Consider the following 12,821-nt stretch of genomic DNA (forward strand, 5'->3'; position numbering starts at 1 on the left):
TAACGGTTGATGAGGACATACATTTGTTGGATTATAAATAAATCCCAACCTACTGAATGTTCTATAACATTTAATTTGTACGGAATCTTCGGCGTAGCGAATCCGACTCGCACATTTGAATGATCTAATATAGTTTGACTTTATTAGTTTCCTGATGTTCCATTTATTTATCTTGAGGATATAACATCGTACCATAACACACAAAGTGGAGTAGCTTTAGTCATTACTACCACTAGAGGAACTAACACTATCTCTTAAGGTAAGACTTGCAAAAGAGAAAGAAAGAGAAAACGACTCTACACGACGGAAAGAAGTATTTTCTTTTACAAAAATAAATGTATTGTTATAAGAAACTGGTAGAAAAGTGACCGCATTGTTATATTATGTGCATTTTTTACTAATATAACAAAAGTATAGTATATTGGTACCAAAGAAACGGGAAAAGAAAAAGAGGTAGACAGTGTCACTGGTGGCAATATGAAGTTAAGCTCATAGGGAAGAAACATGGTCATGGATAGCACAAAACAGGATAGAATGGAGATGGAAGTAAGGAGGCCTTTGCCAATCTTGGGCAAATAGACCAAGTTGATGGTGTGACAGAATTACTAGAGACTTTAGATTAGGTTTGTATATTATGGTAAATATTTGTGTCTGACTAAGGCTTTCCTTATTATAATTAGGCAATTATGCAAGTTTTAATAATTTTTTTTTTTGTTTATTAGAGCGAACAGTAATTGCCTAGTAGACAATTTCAGTTACTTTTCTCTGTAACGCAGACGAATCCTAGAAATGTATTTTATTGGCTAGTTAAAGACACGTCACATGTTGAAGTGGAATCATTCCCATAGATTTGAAGTTTCATTAGATTTGAATATTCTAATGCCATTTGATATTATCTAGACCCCTTGTTATCCTTTAAAATAGTCTCATGACTGTTTTTCTTCCAACATTTTTCGGTGTACTTACTTAAAATTAATTTAGTCTAAAAAAAAATTGCCCAAGTTTTTAAATCATTTACAGGGATGTTAAACAGTGTCTTTTAAGTCTAAAAAAGTCCTGAGAAAAACCCTTTAAGAAATTTTAATGTTGATTTAAATACAAAAAATTGTTTCAGATGAAAACCGCGATACCAAGAAACGACATACAAACTCATCGCAAAGGGAAACGACAAACCATCTCAATCTGTTTTCTCTCTGAAATTCAGAATGATTCCATGATATGTAAACAGTTTTCTCCCGAACGCGGCTATCTTACATCTGGGCTACATTAGCGCCGAGCCGTCATGCGTCCGATACCAGCCAATAAATCACCCTCCTCACAAAAAAATATATCCAATCCACAAATTAAACAAACAATGTAAATTAAAAAGCGTATATATAAAAAGCCGCACATCGTAATTTAAAACGTAATGACGTTCCATTTCGCAGGACGAGTAAACGAAAATTAAACATGCTTTGCAGTGTGCCAGTTAAAATTATTTTTTCACTGCTTACACATCCACTGTGTCCGCTGCCGTACATACGAAAAAAAAACGAAAAAGACACTAATACAAACACGCGAATCCATCATGTGAACAGCAAAATAACACACACTTTTACATTTTTTTATTCAACACAGACACTCTTTAAACAGCACACAAAAGTATAAAGAATGCATTTATACACCCACACTTGTAGGAAGACGCACACTCCGAGAAAATTCGGTGTTCCTATAATCAAAAATTATGCTCATGTGTGAGTAGCGTCATTCCCACGCACGAGTAATGTGTTAACATGCTAGTTCTACAAACAACAGTCGACCATTTCAATTGCAACCTTAATCTCTGAGCGAAAATGTTCAAAATTGGAACGCGCAGTTTAATGATTGGGTTGCATTGCGCTTACATGTGTGCGGAGCGATTCGTTCGTTTTGTTCCTTTTTTAAATTTCACCGTTTAGTTCAATCTATTTATTGGTTGGCGGGCTAGTGTGCGTTGCGGTCACGTGTGTACACGCGGTCAGTGCGATGGTGTGCGTGCGCGAAAGTGCGTAGAAAAATGGTGGGATATAATTATGTATGATTTTTAACTAGCAAATTATTCGGCGCTGTCTGCGTCTGCTCTTTGTTATGAGTGCTGGATGCCTACTCTTTATTATTGATACTTTTGTATTAGCTGTGATGAGATTCTTAATGTTATCACGATGCTAGTAGAGGGCAATTTTCCACAATACATTTTTGAAGCGGGTTTCACTCTCCATGCAAGAAGCATTGTTTGACAGTATTTATCACGAACATAGTGAGTAGGTTTGACTATGTTTGATAACTTTGATTAACGAACTTTTCTTATGAAAATTATTGTCAAGAAGTTTTTTTTCATTGGGTTCGTAATAGGTATTATTTAACAACTTTTTATCGTTCTCCTGTCGTTTTAAAATACTCATTTTCTCTCTAAGTGAGAATGCGAAGGAAATATTAAATGTGTATGAAGAAGACGACGATGTTTGATGATGTGGCGCAATTAATAAACATTTTTTAATAAAGAAATATGTATTACATGTTAATGAATGTTTAGATTTTAAATGTATTTCATTTATATTGAATGCACAATATGTATAAAATACCGCAAAAGTTTGTTATATGTTTCTAACGCTAATAATAGCTCTGTAAATGATTTTTAATACTTGAAAATGTATATGTATTTAAAAAAAAACAAAGTACAGAATAACTACTATTTTTACACATTAAAATTTCATGAATAAACTTATTGTTAAAATACCCATTTTTGTCCACTTTTCTTTTTGCACATCGTCGTTAATTGTGCGTTTGGCTCCTTTTTTACGAATAAAGATAATTGATACGCAAGGGGTTTTTGTGTAGATGAAAAATAAACTTACTTAAAAGGTAACTTTGTAAACATGGTTTACTAAAAGAAAGCACAATTATCTGAAAAAAATAAATGGAATCATATTATTTTATTCACTTCCATGCAGGGTAAGTAGCAATTCTTTGAATATGCGATATTTTAAAGCACAGTTCCTTCAAAAACTCGTTCTTGTGCATTTTCTTGTAGCCTTCATTTTATCCAATACAAACTTTCCTCACATTACTTAAACAAGCTTCTTGAATTATTTTTTCCCGCGCAATTTATAAAACAATAGATAAAAGATACAACAAAATCACTCAGTATAAAAATATTACACAAGACTTTAAAAATAGACTATTTCTTTTACAATAGGGTGTAAAATATAAATAGAGTGTAGATTGTAGATTAATTTATTAAGCACCCACTCATTTCTATTGAAAACAAAAAATCCAAAATAAAAACACGTGTTTATATTGTCTTTAAATAATAATAAAAACAAGTATCCCTTGAGGGGTACAGAACAAAGTTATAATTACGACATTATTCTGACTATACTTACAAATATTACTAGTCTAAGAATCAAATTTCATAGTGCGAATACTAGCACTTTCGGAAATAAATAGTAAATAATTTATGATTAAAAACAATTAAGAGTTCTACAAACGCTCACTAAGATAAATGAAATGCACTTTGTGACTTATTCTTGTTTCACATACTCGTCTGAAAATGCTAAAGACTGCTAAAATGTATAGAGGGACATGAGTTAATGGAAGTGAAAAGAGTCCTTGTCATGTAGAAAAACGCATGTTTGGCTATGTATCGAGTAGGTGGGTACTTGAGATTTATCGTAAACTTAGAACTATACTGTGGAGTTGACTGGTATTCTCGTAAATCAATCGTTGTTTTCCATCTCTACCTACGTTTAACATTTGTCTGTCCTTCTGCACAATACGGTCCCCTTTGTTCATTTCCCTCTAAAAAGGAAGCGCTATACATCCTTGTATGTGGCACTACTACAGTGCGCCCATCTAACATCCAGCTACAGGCTCACCCCCGTTTCATCCCCGTAAATTTGAATCTCAAAGCAAAAGCGGACGTAATTAAAAACTCTCCTAAATTTAGGGTGTCGCCCTAACTAACAAAACTAGTGCGTTCTGCCGCGAGTCGGTTCAAAGCGGCTTCAACCGGTCTATTCCCGAATTCGTTCCTTGCCCCACAGGTGTGCATTAGCGGGGTGCGTGTGTGTGCGTGTCGTGTGCTTGTGTGCGCGCCGGGTGAAATGCAACTCGTTCTTAGGAGTAGAGACCGTCAGTGGGGCTCAAGCTGTGGTTATTTTTGGCGATGTTTTTCGGGTATCGTGTTTACAAAATAATTTATTCGTACGTTTGTAGTTGCATGTTTATTATTCGTGTCTTTGCACATGTGCAATAAAATGTAACCTGTTTCATTAATTATGGAGTCACGTCGGTTTTCTTTGTAGGCAGATGTCGGTTTTCCTTCCAGCGATTTTAAAGTATTTACTTCTGTGGAAGAACTAGTAGGAGGATTTCCTGAAAAAAATAAGAGTACGCATTCCATGCTAATATTCGTGAGTCAACAGAAAATCTCATACAAAAATACACTAATAAATCTAAACTAACAAAAGCATAATTTTCACCTTTATCTATGTAACTTTTTAAAACGGAAATGAAACACTAGAAGCCGCCTTTTCCACCATATTTTTCTCCTGAAAAGGAAATCAGAAAAACATAAAAAGAAACTTATATACCATAGCAAGAATGTTCAGTAGTCACTCTCATTCAATTCTACCACTATTATTATGTATATAGACGGGCTCACATTTAATTTTGATCAAGATTCCAGCAGCTGAAAGCCAACATTCATTCATTATACTAGCACTCACAAGAAGAAGAATCATCATCATAATCATTTCTCCATCACCGACTGCCGGACATATACCATTCTCTTTTGTTCTGCCAATTTTAATCTATAATTATCACAAATTCCTACTTACAAAGCTTTGTTTTTCATTCCCGGGAAAGCACATATCTGCAGTTTATTTTTATCGTTTAACATACTTTCAATTGGCGATCCAAATTATTTGTTACTTTTGAATATGTTCAATCTTTCTTCCTACAGGATAACGGCTACATTTTAAATAACGGCAGATGACGAAGACGACAATGCTGATATGCTGGCTGTATGCTGGGCATAGGGGAGGCCTATGCCAAGCGGTGAGAAGACAAAGGCCTTAGATGATGATGATGATGTAGACGACAATTGTAGGAGAGACACCGGTCTACGTCATGTATTCAGATGTTATTCTATTTGGAAGTACGATGGTAGATCCTAGATCCCCTTTTTTCGGTTGGAAAATCATCAAATATCTCCACCCGATTTGGATTGAGCGGAAGAGATGTCAGACTTTTACTGCCTAAAACCTACCTATGTTCATGATTTTGCTTTTTGTGAACGGCTGCGGAAATCCTTTTGGACAATTCTGGCAGAGAGTAGAGCCACTGAAGTCTCCAATCCCTCTAAACGGTTTACTTGCTGGTTCTTCGCCAGTCTTTTATTCATACAGTATTTCAGTACTACGATCGACTCTCTTCTTTCTTCGCTTTTTCACTTGTACGTACTATTCTTACTTAAATTCCTTTATGTTTCGATTATATCAACGTTTCCCGTTTTAGTTCAGACTCTGAAAACAAAAAGTCAAGGAAGTGTAGCTTACCAGCTTTTCTTGATATAAAAAAGATCTCTTCCGGAAACAAAATTTTGTCTGTCATAATGATCATTACGAAGGCTTCAAATTGCATGCTAACTTACGATTTAAACGTAGGGTATTTACTTTATAAATAATTCACTACTTACCATAATATACGATATGTAATCTTAACATGCTTTTCAATCCTTAATGTGTCAAGAAAACGATACATTAACATGTGAAGTTCTTTAACGTTTTTTGGGAATTCATGAGTTATCAACCCTTACTATCGAGTGTATCTTTAGCTAAAGATGTTTACGACATTACGTTTTCCATGTCTTATAGATGTAGTATCAAAATTTATTCAGGAATGTCAAACGACTGAAAGGTTTTGGAAAAAGGAGAGCAGTCTTTTTACATATAGTAGATCTATAATATAGCCTAAGGTATCTCTCAGGACATAATACACGCGGCACTTTAATCCATCGGTCCTTGTGTACAAAAGAGTGCACGTAAGCCTGTAATAACAGGTAGTCATGTCATAAAATTTCATGAGCCATCCAACCTTCATTTTGAGTCACAGAATTGATATGTTTGGAGGAAATTATATGCCTAGGAAATTATGGTTTTCCAAACTGGAGGATATTCGCTGTCAACAAAAATAAAATTATATACTTACCTGATCTGTTTGTGATAAAGGGAGAAAGTCGTGCCTGGTTACTTTAAAATTAATATTCATATAAGAAAACAATGATTTTCTTCCTATTCACAAACGAATACTGCCCCAACATAGAATTCAACAAATGTAGGCTCTCAAACTTAACTCATAACGCGAAAAAACCATTAACAGTAATAACTATCTAACAAAAAAATATTAGTTAAAGCAGAAACACTCCCAGAACAAACATTATTTGAGGAATATAATTGCAAAAAGTTTGCGGCACCTGGCATAGAGTAATGTTACGCGGTAACAGGTCTGCGCGGCCATGTTGAAACTTTTTTTTAATGCTTTCGAATTTCGGGTGCCTAGGACAATGACCTCCGCCGCCCTGTAGGACCGAACATAGGGTACTTCGTGAGTATATTTAAGTCATTTGAACCTTTTTGGGGCTCGGACATTTGAAGCTAAGCATTGAACCAGTTCTCGAATATTCTGTACTATAATACTAAGTATATTTTACTTGTGTCAGCTCTGGAAATGAATTAGGAACTCTACATTTAGAGGAAATGTGGTTTATTTGATTTCCGACTCGAAGGACCAAAAAGGAATAAAACTAAACTTGCCAAAGTGTTCGACGTTCTTAAGGTATTTAGCGCTTGTAAATTCTAAAGCTGTTAGTAAGAGGAAAAAAGTGGCCAAAAAGTAATGGAGTGCTTCGTAAAAAAAAAGATTTGTAATAGCATTTAAGACTTTGTAGTCTCAAAATTTTATACAGTTTTTCTGTAGAAATATGATGATAAAATAAATAGAAGTGATTTACAATATTGTACTAACATCGAATACATACTCGTATCTTCCATTGTTTGAAAAACAAAAGAAGATTCTTGTACATTATCATGTTGACTTCTAAAGCACTGGTTTTTATATCTAAGCTACTTAACCTACAATAAGTTTATTCTGTGTATACATAAACTAATAATCATATTATCATAAAACTTTGGCATCCTAACTAACACAATGAGATGGCTTTTAAACTAAAATACACTTTATGAACAACAAAAACATTTTAATTAACAAATTATTGTAAACAGAAATATATTAACATCTAAACTCTTAAATAAATACTCGTCTAATAAAACACCGAACTATTCATCTTGTAGCTTCAGTAAAAAGTTCCGAGACTAGAAATATAAAGTACCAAGGTACCGAAAATCTGGGATAGTGGGAAGTTGCTGGAAACTTCTGTAAATTTATGAAATAGCTCAGAATTAAGTAATACGAAGTACGCGAGCCGACGGACTTCAACTAGAACAAGTTATTTGTGGTATTCTTATCTGTAAAGAGGTGAGCAGTTATACAGGTTTTAATAACAAATATTTTTTGTTTTCTTTTTTTTTTGGTGTAAGACAATGTAGTCAAGTTGTATGAAGATGTTTAGACAGATTTCAAAGGATCATGAAGTGTGTTTAGAATTTTTCGTTAGTGACAAATAGCCCTTACTAATGTTTTTTTTAATATTGCCTGTGTGATGGAACGGTATTAAAGGTTTGACCGCAGGGAAGTGGTCGGTACACTATTGAAGCAGTTAATGCTAGCGCTAAAACAAAAAGATCTGAAATAGCTTATATTACCGACAATAGTTTAAACTTGCCTTCATTCAAATGTAAAATGATTTTTTTCAAGTGTCAATAGGAACTGCGACACTAGAGGTAACCCTTGAAAATTTAGGTTATTAGAAAAATATCACCCATCAAATGCGTGGTCAACCAGCCATTGCTTATTTTGATTTTGATGTTGGTACATTAGTTAGAGTTTGATGACAAACGAACGGATAGATGGAAAGATAGTTAAGCTTGAGCAATAAGGTTCCGGTTTTATCTTTTGGGCCCTAAACCAGTCAAAAGCGTAGAAAATTTATTCCAAGTAATATCATTAGAGCTTAAAGTATATAGGGACCATTATAAAACATTATATTCGACCACTCCACTCATTTGCCAACATACATACATACATATATTTAAAAAACTAAGCTAGGGGATACAATTTTAATTTACAGTCACGGGTCGAAAGCATTCCCAACTTAACAAATTTGAAGGGTTTTTTCCGACCCCGGGGTGGGTAGCGGCCGCTGAACAAATATACAAAAGTGGCCCGAGGTCACTAATTCGATTCCCGGGATATGTAGAACTATATATAGGCTGTGTGGCGAAGGGTTCTCGGAGATAACGATCATATTGTCTACAATATTGGAGGGAAATATTTTGTGTTATATGGATGTTTTCTTTTTTAAAAAAAGGTTATGTTGCCAAGCGATTGTGATCACCAGTACTTACAACACAAATATAGTTATTTTTATCTGTAGCAAGAAGAATAACAAAGTTACCTAATCCTTCTTTTTTTCTAAATTCCAAGTATTCCCCTGCTTTCTGCTTACTCGGAGTTTTCATAAAATTCTGTAACACAAAAATGTAACATCTTTTCCTAGAAAACGGGCAACGTTGTCGAAAATGGTTCTGGAGTTGTTAGTTAAACAATATAGAGTTTTTCTTATTAGGAATATCCAATTTCACTTTAAGAATTAGGAGACAGGACAAAAGTATAATACAGAATTTGCATGGTTCATGTTTATTTTAATGTGTTTCTGCTAAAACAACTTCTAAACTACTCCATCGATCTCATATCAAGTACTTTCGATACAAGCCTTAGGTCTATCCAAATATGTGAGGCTTGGTTAATTTTACAAAAAGCAATAGCAATAGCAATAGCTACAATGTCATAATTCAAACAATTTGCAGACCATTTATCATGTTTTTCATTTTGAAATTTAAAGTATAGGCTGGCCGAAAAGTAAGGTTGGAAACGAAATCCAGGCAACAACGCTATCTAAACTTCATAACAACACTTATAAAGGAACATCAGTCACCAAACATCCACAGTGACGCTAGTAAACCTCTCGCATATCATTCGTTCGAACTTATAATTCACTTTTACCGCTCGTTCGTAAAAGAATCGGAACAAAAAATATTTTATTGGCGTTTCAAACGACGCCTCAGGGCGACATCGATCGTGCACAACATGTACCACGTTCTAATGTGTACTGTGGGGTAAGAGAGGGAGCGGTGAGCGGAGCGGGAGCGTTTTTAGATTAATGATTTTTAACACATCAGAGAAGATCTCGCTTTGTTAAGAAAAACCGGCCAAGTGCGAGTCATTGTCGTGGCACTGAGGGTTTCGGACAAATAGGCTAAAAGGAAAATATGCCCAGCTCATCTAAGACTGTAAAGCCAGTGCTTGTAACAACAGATATACATCATCAGCAAACGGCATAGAAAGTGGGTATATTTTGGTAATTTGCTCAGCGATTCAAGAAATTGATGAACCATTATTTTGGAAGAAATCAGAACGTTTCAGAATGTTCTTGTCAGTAACATTGATGTCTTAAATAAACATGATGATCCTTAATCTTTCTCGTGTCTTAGTTTAACTGAATCTGATAATGGTATGGCATATGTATGTAATGGCGCTCAAGCTTAGCTGGGTCAGGTCTAGAAATTATTATAACATTAACTGAATACTACAAAAAAACTCCAATTCAACGGTCTAATTACCTACTTACGTAATTAGGATACATTACACAATTCGCTTTTCACTTTCCACTCAATCCACACCCCAGATATGTGAACAAACCCCTATCTAAAATCGTTTGGAAATAAAACGCGCATAGAGATCTCCTGTAGGAATTACCCGGGGTAAGCAGCGGCCGCAACTAATATATTACAATATAATAAAGGTACGGCCGTTCCCGGTATAAGGGTTTGCATCAAATAGACATATGTTCACAATTGTATGTTTATTGTCTTACGTAGAATTGTTGTACAGAAGTTACTGGCTAATGTTACAGATGTTTCAGGCTATGCGGTTTTGGATTTGGTCTTGAAGGTTTGGTAATTAGCGAGTATTTGGGCTGAATTATCTGAACATGTTACTTAATATCTGCCTGATTTTGTTCCACTGCTATGCTAGCTCATGTTAAAGCTTCGATCACCCTCCTGCTCCTTGTCCTCGCATCAATATCCTCATTACCATGGCTCCTCATTAGCATGGGTAGGAACTCTACTCCTTGGTCTTGTCCATATTTAACTGTGTTATGAAACTCGGACCTTTAAAAAAAGTATTACCAGCCTAACATCCCCAGCCTGGTAGCAATGTCTAGCTGTTGAGCAAGACACATGATTCGCAACCGAAAATTCATAACAATGCCTACGTCGTCGTGACTTTATCGATTGATATTGATTGCTTTCAAAATCAGACTCACGGTGTATACTTACCGTTTCTCATACTAAACTTTATAGTAGCTTTTCTCAGGACGATTCATAGTTACTTGTAAGGTATGTTTTTTGAAATTCTGGTAACATCGATCAAAAATCGTTGCTATTCATTTGAAATGATTGATATTTGGGTAAACTTTTTAAATCATTTGAGTACATGTACAGCAACTTTCTACCAATAAGAAACCCAGTAAGATACAACATCGTTTTCTTTAAACCCTCTCAGGTCAGAATACATAAAACTCCTTACAAAAGAGACATGATGACATAATTTAATCTGAGCCACAAATATTTTGACATCCACATGCCTAACGTAGGGATAACTTTTACAAAATGTGAAATATTTGTGGAGGATTATAATAAACAGATGCCAACCCTGAAACATAGGCGCGTCGCTCTACTGGCACATAACACTGGCATATAATGCTGGCATTATTTTTCTAAATTGATATTTTGTGTAAAATCATCTATTTATGTTACTTTTTGATTTTTCTGCCAGTGTGTATGTCGACGACTGGTCATGTGCGTTGATAAGTGTTTGTGGATCAGGTTACCTGTTTTAGGTTATCTGAGAGCTGAAAACCTATATTGTTATAAGCAGGTTGGAAATGTAGTTGCTACAAATATTGATTTAAATATTTGTTTAATTAAATAATTATGTTAGTGATATTTTATCTTACGATAAACTAGGGCCTAATAAATCTAGAAAGCAAAATATGTAATGAGAAGTTATCGAAAATATTTGATATTTTATTCTCTTTTTCTTTTTAATGTGCAACTTTTCTTATATGAATACTTTTTGAAAAAGTGTTTGTTTGTTGTATTGCAACGAATTTCATTTATTTAAATCCATTTTACTGTTGTTCCGTTACACATTTCAACATGTTGAGTCCGAAAAATGCGAAAAAACCCTTTCAATATCCCCAAATGCATAGAACTCTCCATCACCAACTGTTATCCTACTTTAAAAAGGTTTCCTTTCCCTAAAACAAGCATTAGAAAGAGAAAGGATATAAAATATGCGTAGTTTTAGCTAATCTGTGACGTCACGGCGACATTTTAAATTCGGGAGGGTCGGTACCAACGGCGCAGCGTTTTTAACCGGGGGTGGCTTAACCGTTGTTTAGAATTGAAAATAATTTATCACTGTACACAGCGCTAGGGAACCCGCTGCTAAATATATCAGTTTTAATTAGAAAACTAATATCCTATAGACTGTAAGGCCGTGCTTTGCCTGCGCTGAGAGGGTGATTACTCAATTATGCTATAAAATTCTGATGAATTTACGTTGAGTTTAGCTTGGCGTGCTAAATTAGTATTTAATTAATGTGTTACTCAACAGTTCCTGGAGAAACAAACGGCTCCTTTATAGATAAAAACGTTATGATCTTGATCAATCGAATGTATTTAGAATTTTCTTTTGCATTCTGTTTCCATTAAAAGAAATGTGAGGAAAATTACCCAAATTATTGGTGGTGAAATAATAATTCATATTGCCATTTAATGAATTTCGTTTCGTACCACAGTGTTCCCCTCAAATCAAGAGATTAATCTTAAGAGACATCCTCTTAATGCCGGTTAAATACAAATATTTACACAACTATTGTGGGTAACCAGCTAAAAGTCGGCTTTTCAACGCCACGCAACGGTATTTGAAAACGTCTAGAAGTTATTTGTATGGAAACAATAACTGGATCTTTTCGCTTAAGAAATTATTATTATTATATATATTTGGAAATGAGCTTAGATTTTGCCTGATTAAATAAAACAAAACTAGTCATACGTGTTTAATCGTCGATCAAAATTAAAAGAAGAAGAAAAATAAATGGAATACGTGTATAAAGTTTTCACATTGAAGTATGTCCTTTTAACCCTTCAAATTAAAACGTTTTAAGTCAAATTACTGGCATAATTCACTGCAAATTACAAACAAACAAAATGTTAAGTGTTTAAACAACTAGAAAGTGTCAAAATCATCATCGTAATAGCTAAAACAGAAAAGTTATAATCAACCTAATTCCACGCTCGCTAATTCGCGCAGCGTCCACAAAAATGTAACTCGAAACAAAAATATAGAACGAAAGGGTACGAACAACACACTAATGATTCGTATTTCGCAAACGGTTTTAATGCGTGCCTTCGGACATATTTAAAACACAAAGTTTTCCGTACCCTCGGCCTCCCGGCCCCCACATTTCGGTAGTTAGCAAACAGCCAAAAGAGAAAACAGATCCCTCTCGGGTGGGGTAAAAAATACGTAGTTTTAGCTAATCTACGTCGAGG

The sequence above is a fragment of the Trichoplusia ni genome, assembly GCF_003590095.1.
Source record: "Trichoplusia ni isolate ovarian cell line Hi5 chromosome 16 unlocalized genomic scaffold, tn1 tig00001823_group15, whole genome shotgun sequence".
NCBI lineage: Eukaryota > Metazoa > Arthropoda > Insecta > Lepidoptera > Noctuidae > Trichoplusia > Trichoplusia ni.